Genomic DNA, 11,109 nt, shown 5'->3' on the forward strand with positions numbered 1-11,109 from the left:
TACTGCTTACAATCACTTAAAACAGAGTGTGTTTCAGAGGAAAATCCTAGAATTTTTAGTTTTGAGTAAATCTGTCAGAAAACATGAACGCAGTTAGGAGTCTTGAACCCTTTAGATGCAGCATTATGGCCATGCAGGTCAGATGGCCCACACACATAATTTTCAAACAGCGTGTGAGTGAATCTGGTTAACGTCTTCTTGTGTTTTAATATTTAAATTGTCAATACCTGAAAGCATTTGAAATGATTGCTTGTGCTGACGCAACACTGCCTTTGAGACGATGCAGTGCCGGGTCTACATTACTCCCCCTCCAGTCTTGTGAAGCTCAACCAGACACATGTGCGCAAAAGATGATTTGCCTAATAACGCTAACTTCTGATTGGGTATATATTACTTCACTCAAGTCTAAGTAACATAAAAAGTATAGACGAGAATGGTGACAGCGAGTTGAAAAGGGGGACATAATCATTTTTATTTCAAAGTGGGGGGGCATGTCGTACTCTATGCCCATGCGCGCATACACACAAATGCATCGCCTAAAGGATTATTAGTAACATCTGTTCAATTTCTCATTAATGCAATTATGTTATCAACCAATCATATGGCAGTTGCTTCAATGCATTTAGGGGTGTGGTCCTGGTCAAGACAATCTCCTGAACTCCAAACTGAAGGTCAGAATGGGAAAGAAAGGGGATTTAAGCAATTTTGAGCGTGGCATGGTTGTTGGTGCCAGACGGGCCGGTCTGAGTATTTCACAATCTGCTCAGTTACTATGATTTTCACGCACAACCACTTCTAGAGTTTACAAAGAATGGTGTGAAAAGGGAAAAACATCCAGTATGCTTGAGTCCTGTGGGTTAAAATGCCTTGTTGATGCTAGAGGTCAGAGGAGAATGTGCCGACTGATTCAATCTGATAGAAGAGCAACTTTGACTGAAATAACCACTTGATACAATCGAGGTATGCAGCAAAGCATTTGTGAAGCCACAACACACACAACTTTGAGGCAGATGGGCTACAACAGCAGAAGACCCCACCGGGTACCACTCATCTCCACTACGAATAGGAAAAAGAGGCTAACGCATAAACTGCATTCATTAATGCGGTCAGGGATTAATAATAATTTAAAGTGAGATGGCATCTCCCATCAGATGTTCATATTAACAACAAAAAGAAAATCTTGTTCTTTGTATATTTATAAATCAAACAGACACAAGATACACAGCACACAGCTTTAAAGTTGTTGGATGTAGCGTAAAACATTGTAATAAGGCACATAGCCTACCAGCAAATGACCATACTTTCATACTTCCCATATTAGTGACAATATGCATAAGAATATGAGTTCACCCATCCACACAATGGCACTTTTAAAGGAAAAAATGGGAAAAGATAAAAAATCATGTCTATGTCCAATCCCTCACTTATGTTACTTATTAGTAACATAAGGTTAAAAATAAAAATTTTGCCAGTAATTTAACTATGGTTTACTACAGTGTGACTCCAAAATGTTTTATCTCATATGGCAACATACCGCAATACCGTTATACCGGCGGAAGAGTGAAAAATACCTTGATATTAATTTTTGCTCATACTGCCCACCCCTACCTCAAGTACAATTTTAATTTGGTACTTTTTTACTCAAGTATGATTCTGGCCAGATACTTTTACTTTAAATTGAGTAAAATTTACACTCATTACTTGTATTTTTTAGTACCTCTGGTGATTTTATATATTATTTCTTGATTGTTGTTCAACCCACCAACAGAGAGTAACAGTTCAGTAGAAATCATTCAACAGATTATCTCACCATGACAGTGGAACTTTTTTCAGCATTTGTAAGTATTGACTTAAGGGGCTTTTCACACCTGGTCACTTCAAAGTGGTTAGCCGGCAAAAAGGCAAACAAAAAAGCTTTCTAGAACCAATAAAAGAGTCCAATGACAAACTCAAATGACATTAAACAAAGAAATAAAACTTTGAAAGAGAGTTTTGTCAACGCTTTTCCCCGTCATGGATCTGTATGTTAAATCATCGCGCCGTCACTCTCCCCCTACTTTGTTCTGCACGCTCCAGCTCATGCCGAGCAAGGAGACACGCATCCCCTGCCCAACATACAGTACAACAAACAGTAAGTGCTGCCTTTTGTTGCATAAACGTTGTCTTAAGTTTTTTAAGGCGGAGTAATCAATTTGCATTTAGCGTGGAAGAAGAATATCGGATTCATTTCCGTTTTGCCAACACGCATTTATGTGGCCAAATGTAAATGGAACAGTTTTAACAAATCAGATAGCTATGAAATAGTTGAAAATATTCAACTCAAGTGGAAAATTCGCAGGACACAAAGTTAAGTCTTGCAAGTTATCTAGGGTAAGGAGCGCGATGCTTCGCATTTGGTGTGTACGCAGTATTTGGTGTTTGAACATGAAAATACCAACATTATGTCTAAGGGAAGTCTGAGTAAGATCACCGAGCCTCTGCAATAGCTTACCATATTGCTGCTTTTTGACAAAGGTTCATAATCAACTGCTGTTGTCTACATAACAGGCCATCATCAGACACCAAGAAGGCACTTTCCATGGCATTGATGTATGAATTTCCTTGCCTGAAGGATAATAAGGCAGTTGCTATATGTAAATCAACTTTACATAAAGAAACAATTTAGAAAGTAATTAATAATTAGAAGAAACAACATACACATTAAAGAAAAATTTGAATTATTATTAGAAACACTTAAGTAATAGGCTACTAATCGTTGCCTATAAATGAAGAAAATTAAAGGAGTTCTAAGCGAATCAGTGTGTTGATTTTTGAAATGTGTTTTCAAACACACTGAGCGTAGTTAACTCCTCCCCCTCCCTTCCATGCTTTCATGAACGCACCCAAACCCAACCCCCAAATCCTTCTTGGCGTTTATTGGCTGGAACACTTTGTTTTGTTTCTTTGTGCAGGTTTGGCCACTGTGTGTTTATTGCAGTTTGTAGAGCCTGGGCTGTCTACAGAGATTGTGTTTTTTTTACAGTTTGATCAGCGGACAGGCAGCAAGCAGATAGTGAGGAGATGTTTGCTGTATGTAACAAAAAAAATGTATGGTCTAAAACGCGTGAATTCGCTTAGAGCGCCTTTAAGATATATGTCTCATTAATTTAAAGTAATGACATCTTGATATGTGAAAATCATATGTAAAATTGTGAAAGAATAGTAATTGAAATTCATCATACATGTCATACACACAAGGAATCATGTAACATGTAACACTTTGGAGTCAAAGGTGATTGAATTGAAAAGTGCGCCAATTATGCTAATACTCTCTCCTGAATGCAAAGGCGTGGTGTTACCGGAAGCTAGTTATTTTAGTTTATAAAGTTTTAAATATGGACATTTCAATGACAAAACTGCATGGATATAGCCTGGTAATACCATCCTCTGCTATTTTGCTTCGCTTCATAGACAGAGTCTGGCTGGGCATAATTGACAATCGTTTTCCTTCTCGAGGGAGGGGCTTGTCTGAAGTTTAAAATCATTGGTCTAAACGTAAGCCAATCACATAATGTTTGGATATGATGTCCGTTATGCGCCGGCTCAGCCGCATCGAATTTCTGCTGTAAAACACACGTATGATGTGAAAACAAACCCATCGTGCGAAATACCGGAGTTAACATGGCTATGAACGACTTTTGCAGATTATGTAAAGTAAATCGGGCCAGAGCTAGTTGAACACTATCCATACAGTGTCTTTCCACTCACATCTAAGTGGAGGAACGCCCCTCTTGCTGCTCAAACTCTTCCACCAGACAGCCATAACCATATGTAAATTAAATCTTCCTACCTTATTTTCTGGTTAATCAGGAACGTCACCAAAGAATGTTTGCCCACGCGTCCTCCACCATTTACTGTGAACAATAAAATTCCCTTCCATGATTTCTCGATCGTTGTGCACGTCATGTTTCTCGCTGACGATCGGTAATAGTTGATAAATTAAACTTTTCCCCAAACCTGTCGGGAGTAGGGCAACAACATAATCTCCATTCAAAATGTTTGACAAACACTCTTCTTGTTCGTGGCTTAAGTTGGCAAGTGCCGGTTCTCCACAACAGAGCAAATAGCTTTTTGTGCCTCTATGTCCACTACAAACTACAACCCTACATTTGGCGTTAAGCGTCTACGTCACGGCTCTCAGCCCGCCCTCTGTTCATTGATTGGGCCGTCTGTCTTGAAGCCGGAGGAAAGCGGTTAGAATTGGAGGTATCTCAGACTGAGTACAGAAGCGTAATGAAATTTAGCGAAAGTACAAAGTCTGACGTAGTCAGGCTAGCATGGATAACCCTCAGAAGGGCTTTGTTTATCCCCATGGAGCCGGTAGGATTACTTTTGTGAAGGATGGATGCACAATCTTTGGGCTTGAAAAAGGTGGACCCCATATTCATACATTTTAAAAGTTGAAAGATCTAGGACATTTTCTAAAATAACTGAAAATGTTTTTGTCAGAAAAATGATGGACATATCCATCTTGGATGGTTTGAGGATGAGCAAATCATGGGTTTGTTATCATTTCTGGCCGAACTATCCCTTTAAAGCAAAGCTCAAAATGCGGGAACTAGACAGGGATTCCTATTAGTCATACAAGCTTTGTGTCTTCAGCTTCATTTTACACTGATATTTCTTTTAAATGCTTACTGTATTGTCAAAAACATTGTTTTTTTTCATAGTCTTTTTAAATTTTTAATTTAATTATTTACTATCCTTTACAATACTTGTCTAGTTTCATCAACATGTTTTCATTAATATCAAGTGTTTTAACTAAAATCTTCTGATTCTCTTCTAACTATAGTTTCACTGTAATATTAACATATACATATTGTGATTATATTAATCATCCATAATATCAAAATATGAGTAGTGAAATATACTACTTAAGGGTCAACAAAGTTTGAATTAATGTTTGCAGGTTTCTTTTTGTGAAACTTTCACAAAAATGCTTGACTTAAATCATCAGGTATTGTCATGATTCTGCCCTCTTGTCATTGTTTTAGTATTAGTCATGAGGCAGGATCATGACAGGCCCATGTTTTGTGTGAAAGCACTGGCCTTGTTAATTTAGGCCATGTGCTTTCGGTCTCGTCTCCTGACCCCGCCCCCTCGTTTCCTTCCGTATCATCCTATTATTGTTTGATTCATGTCACCTGTTCCCCTCTTGATTTGCTCCCCTATTTAAAGGTAGGGTAACACATTTTGAAAAATGCTAACGGTAGCCGCCTAGCAATGAAATCCCGATCCCACCCTCAAGTCAAATCGCTCTCCAATGTCACGCCTCTTTCCAAACACATGAACACGCACAGATCAGACGGTCACGTCTCATGTCTCATTCACCAGTGAGAAAACTTTGCAGTACAAAGTGAATAACACTTCCAAAATAACCAACATAAACAACTGGTTTACATCAGAATTAGTTTAAGCACACGTTCGGTTGTGTAGACGTAGTAACTATATCGTTATGCTAATCCGTAAACGAACACAAATTTCATAAGCAACACAACGTTTCATCAAAGTATAATATCTGAATCCATCTCAATACAAACATATCGCGTACCTACCTTACCAAAATAAACAGTGCAACGACCCTATCATACCCTTTGCCTCCTGCAGCTGTTTTCATCTCGTGGTATAGCACTAAAGTTACAGATGTTAATTTGGATTTTTGCTCTTGCTGATCCAGGAAGTTTTTGCTGTTGTTGTTATAAAAGATGCATTTAGTTTTGTTGCTCCTGTGTAGGTTGTCAATTCAGCAGAAAAGTTTGGTGTTCTCGCTGTTTACAGACAGAGCGCACGTGAACGCGCCGATGACGTATGGTATCTGCGTGGACTCGCTGCGCGGTGGGAATTCAAATTACGCTTACGTATGAGGGACATAAAAGGAAACGTCCGTTCGGACCGAAATCTATGATTTGTTGAACATTTTTTGGTCCTACGCCTTTCACAGATGACATACATTTTTACAAATACATTTAAACAACTTAACACAGTGATTGCTATCAGGATGTGAGGAGACTTTTAACCAGCATAACTAAAAATGTTTCAGGATCAAATCTTTTACCCTACCTTTAATGCCCTTGTGTTTGCTGTCTTGTGCGGATTGGTTTTGTTCTAGCATGTACATACCTGTGTGTTTCAGAAATCTAGAATATTTGTCAAAGTTTATTATTCTGTTTTACTGTTGATATCCTAGTCTTGTTCCAGTCCTTGTTAGTATAGTCTTGTTCTTCATTGTCTAGTCATTGCCTTGTTTTACCCCCTCGTGGGTCTTTTGTTTTGTGTGTCTTGTTATAATAATAAAAGCCTTTGAGTCCATCTTCGCCTGCGCCTGGGTTCTCTCCCTCTCTCCTTTTGGAGAATCCCTCATAGGTATATGCCAACACTAAGTTACGGCGTGTACTAAACAGGTGGGGACCAACATGATGAAATATATCTTTAAAAATCAGAGATGACTGAAGCACTGTTGCACGTTTTGTGCCTTGGGGACGAGCCAAGAGGCACCTGTCAAACCTTTGCCATGGTTGGAGGCAATGTCATTGAGACTGTTTGGTGAAGGCTGTTGATGTTTGCTTTAAAGTTTTTTTGTCTTTTATGTTAACTACACAAAGCAATGATAACTCGCACCATCGTTTAGTTTGGGGTATGTACCTTTTGCATATTATTAACATGTACTAATACACACTTAAGTACTATTTGGACGGGATTAGTTTTACATAGGGAGGTGGGGTAAAGCAATTTTTATCAGAGCTTCTCAGTGATTTTAGTCCTGTCCGAATGCTCCATGTCAGTAATCATTACGGACAATGTCAGTAAAGATTACAACGACTTTTACCTTCTGTAAAAAGGTTAGCAGAAATTACCTCAGGTAAAACTAATCCAGTGCGAATAGACCAGCTGTAAATATACACGTAAAAGTGTGTCATTTCCCTTTGATTTGCGGGTTACTTTTAAATATAAAAGCGCTTAAAGAACCATTTACTTGCATTCTAGGCGGAAAAACAAGTCAGTGGCAAGTCAGTTCCTGAATAACACGACACAAACTTTAAAAAAAAGTCAAATTTACTTCTCAGAGGCACAGAACTGTTTCTGAAACTGAAGTTCTCCCCAAATTGAAATTAAACACAGTGTTTAGCGTTTTCCGCGTCTGTGTCATGTTGTTTGCACATCTGATATCAGAAAGCAAGGTTATGTGCATGTGCACGTGCAGATGCACTGCGCAATCGAGTTACCCCTCCCACTTTTGAATGTTTTACTGAGATTCTAAACCCGTCCGAATTGACCATTAATATTGCAGACGTCCTGTGGTAAAATAACATTGAGTTTTTTAGAAAACAAAAAGCTTCTGTAAATCAAATGGAATGGTTCAAATGAAATAACCCAGTACATGGGTAACACTTAACCCAGCAAAAGTGTTAATTTTACCCACTGGTTGGGTCAAATGAATAACCCAGCACATGAGTAACACTTCAACCTAGTAAGAGTGTGAATTTTACCCACTGGTTGGGTCAAATAAAATAACCCAGCACATGAGTAACATTTAAACCAGCAAGAGTGTTAATTTTACACACTGGTTGAGTCAAATTAAATAACCCAGCACTTGAGTAACATTTAACCCAGCAAGAGTGTTAATTTTACCCAAATGGTTGGGTCAAATGAACAACCCAGAATTCTGTTTTTAACGTTGTTGTTTTTTTAGAGTATACATACTCAGGGAACTCCTACCAAATCCAAAGCACAACACAGGATGGAAGAACGACTCTGACGTTCTTTCCTAAATAGCTCCAACACCAGCTTACAATGCTTTGATGTGCGAGATATCGGTACGGCCTGTAAAGAAAATTGTAAACAATTATATTTCTACTTTAATTAACAAAATGTGAACCTATTTGCAATTATTCTTTGATTTAACAATTAAATACTTAAATGCTTGATTGGTTTTGATTCCGAAAGTAAAGAAATATGATAAACAAACGTTTCTTCTTCTCTTCTATGCCTTACTGGTCCAAAATCAGCTCTGTAAATATTATTAATTTTTGGAGGGTGTAAGGATTTAAGCAGTTAGCTTCAAAACCTGGGTGGTTAATACATTTAAGAGGGTCTAAAACCTGTCTTGCATTTGTCCTACAACTTGTGGAAGACAAGTTACTAACTGTTTATAAAGCAGTCAAAATAGTATTTGTATGTATGTATTTATGTATATATAAAATGTAACTATTAGAAATGCCATACGTATTTTCAAGCAGCATACGTTTTCTACTTCACTGGGCATTTTGTTACAGTTTTCACATTTGCACCTAAACACACAAAAAATTTCAGAATACAGCAGTATGTTTTTAAATCGTATAATATTTTATAATTTCATGTTAAAGTCAATGCATTGAAGACATCTCTGTATAATATCGTTTTTGTAGGGTTAAAAAAAGGTAATTTTATAGTAAAAAAAATTCTTACCAATCTGTTACACTCTGCTCAAGTATCGATTGCAACGTTGCTCGATTAGCTTTTTCATCTTGATTTTCAGGATCAGATTCTGTCTCGAACAGATATGGTAGTTTCGACGACATAATCAACAACAATCATCAATAATGCTTTGGAAACGGATATTACAAATACAGTAAGGAGCGTAACTGTGCTGGACAGTTGACAATAGTTACTTTGTAGAAAACAATGGTTTGAAAGAGGCGGGGAACAGTGAGGCAGCAGCAATTAGAAAATAATGTGTTTTATTAACTTTACACTGCATAAAAACATTGCATTACACCAAATACACAACATAAAATGTTATTTTTTCTTTGTGGGCCCTACTTACCTTGCCTTTCTGGAGTATTGATGCAAATTTCGAAACAGTCGACTATTGAGGTTAGATGGTTAAATTTTGCTCTCATGTAGTGAAGAGACATTCTCTGTCTGGTCAATATATAAGGAATGTAATTTTGGTATACATGTGGTTGATCCATCTCACAAACATGTCCTGGAGAGTAGAGTGTCCATGTGCAGAATTTGGCTAAGGAGGGCAATAGATGAATTCAGCCTCAGTTTCAGTAGGGTCAGAAAGAGCTTGTCTTTGTGGGCAATTTTAGCAGCCTCCATGGACAGAACTGGTTTAAGTATTCATGCAAGCAGGAAAACACTGCCCAGCTAAACCCTGTCATGTTTTTGCTCTTTGAGTGATCTCCTTCTACTGCTTTAACACCAAGGCACTTGTCCTGACCAGTTTTCCTAAGCAGTGTCTCTCTGCTGTCTAGCCTCGACTCTCTCTCTCTCTCTCTCTCTCTCTCTCTCTCTCTCTCTCTGTCTCTCTTCTTAACAGATCAGTCTCTGCCATCATCTGAGCCTTTTCACTCTTTCCCAAGGGTCCTCCAAATCCAAATCAGGCTGAACTGTTCACATACTGCCATTGGTGCATCACACAAAGCAGCAGTAGGACTATCATACACCAACCTCTCTCTAATTTTCTTGAGTTATTGTCACAAGGTGACGATCTTTTGGGCGGAACCAAAAGTCGGGAAACTTTGGTTCCGCCCGGATGTTTCCGCCCAGACCGGGAAGAGGAAACACCGGACATCCGGTAGCATCGCGAGGGCTGTAATCAGCGAAATCAAGCACAGCTGTGCGTGTTTAAGAGGAACGCTGGTTGATTGGAGGGTTACAGCACACAGAGGAGTATTTAAGAGCAGTGTAAATCACAGTTTGGGTGCGTAGTGTGTGAGTTGAGGTACGGAGCTGTGCTCGTCCGTTACACGTTGGCAGTTGGTTGCACTTTCTCTCTTTCTCTCTCGTAGTTCTCAGTGGATGTTACCGTAGAGGAAACCCTGTGGGTAGAAGAAAACAACGGTGATTGTGACACGCTTGGAGTAACCAAGGAGGAAGGAAACGAAGCAGTTTGTAAACTAATCATCAAGAGGATCGCTGTGAGTATTGGCTCTGGATAACTGAAGCATAACTACTAACCTGTGTATTATCGAACGCCTCCAGGAAGGCGGCCCTACCCCTGACGTAGCGTGGTAGGTGGGCCGCAGGAATAAGTGGATTCAGCAGCCATAGCAACAGAACTAAAAATCTCCGGCCGTGGTACCATCGCCCCCATTTGACCTTAGCGAAGAGGAGGACGTCGGGCGTCTCGTGTGTACACTTGTAGTGTGGGGGGGGTGAGTCCATGTCATTTGAAAACTTTTCACGTTGAAGTGGTGCTGTGTATTTGCTGTGGGTTGCTGTGCAAGTGCGGTGTGTCTTGTCAGATGTACCCCGCATCACCCCTTCCACTAAGGAGAGACGGAGAGGCTGACGGTTGTGAGCAACATCAATTATTGTACGCTGTGTGCGATTCAAGTGTAAAGTGACAGTGTGGGTTTTTGGAAGTCGCCCGTCTGGTGTGTCGACAGTTGCAGAGTGTGGCGGTGAAGATTGGGAAGCTGGCAGTGCGTGTGTGAGTACAACCACGAACCTGTATATTGCTACTTTACCTGTGTGTTCTATCTTGTGGCAGAGTGAGAGGCGAAGGAGTTCCGCCGCCCCGTGGTCTCTACAAAGGGGCGCCCCTGTCCGGTATTCGATCGGCCTACGGGCATTGAGGATAGGGCAGCGCTCGGCCCGGTGAGACGGTGTGACGTTCGCCCCCTGCTGACCAGCGCATCCGCCGAGAGGGTTTTTGCCCCCGGCGCCCCCTAGGAAAACCATCGTCGTTCGCCTTTCTGTGCGGGCCAGCTGTCGTAAGCCCGCCCCTGTACATTGTCGACCAGAACGCCGTAGAACGAACTGTGGACAGTCACACATGCCCGAGCTGTAAACAGCAGAGAGGTGAGAAGTATCCAAGCGCACTAACTGTGTTGTTGTGTTCAAGCTGCCTGGGAAGGAAGAGAGAACGAGAGTGAACGTCAGTAGAACGAACTGTGGACAGTCACACATGCCCGAGCTGTAAACAGCAGAGAGGTGAAAAGTATCCAAGCCCACTAACTGTGTTGTTGTGTCCAAGCTGCCTGGGAAGGAAGAGAGAACGAGAGTGAACGTCAGTAGAACGAACTGTGGACAGTCACACATGCCCGAGCTGTAAACAGCAGAGAGGTGAGAAGTATCCAA

This window comes from Paramisgurnus dabryanus, chromosome 2 (assembly GCF_030506205.2).
Source record: "Paramisgurnus dabryanus chromosome 2, PD_genome_1.1, whole genome shotgun sequence".
In the NCBI taxonomy this organism is placed as follows: Eukaryota; Metazoa; Chordata; class Actinopteri; order Cypriniformes; family Cobitidae; genus Paramisgurnus; species Paramisgurnus dabryanus.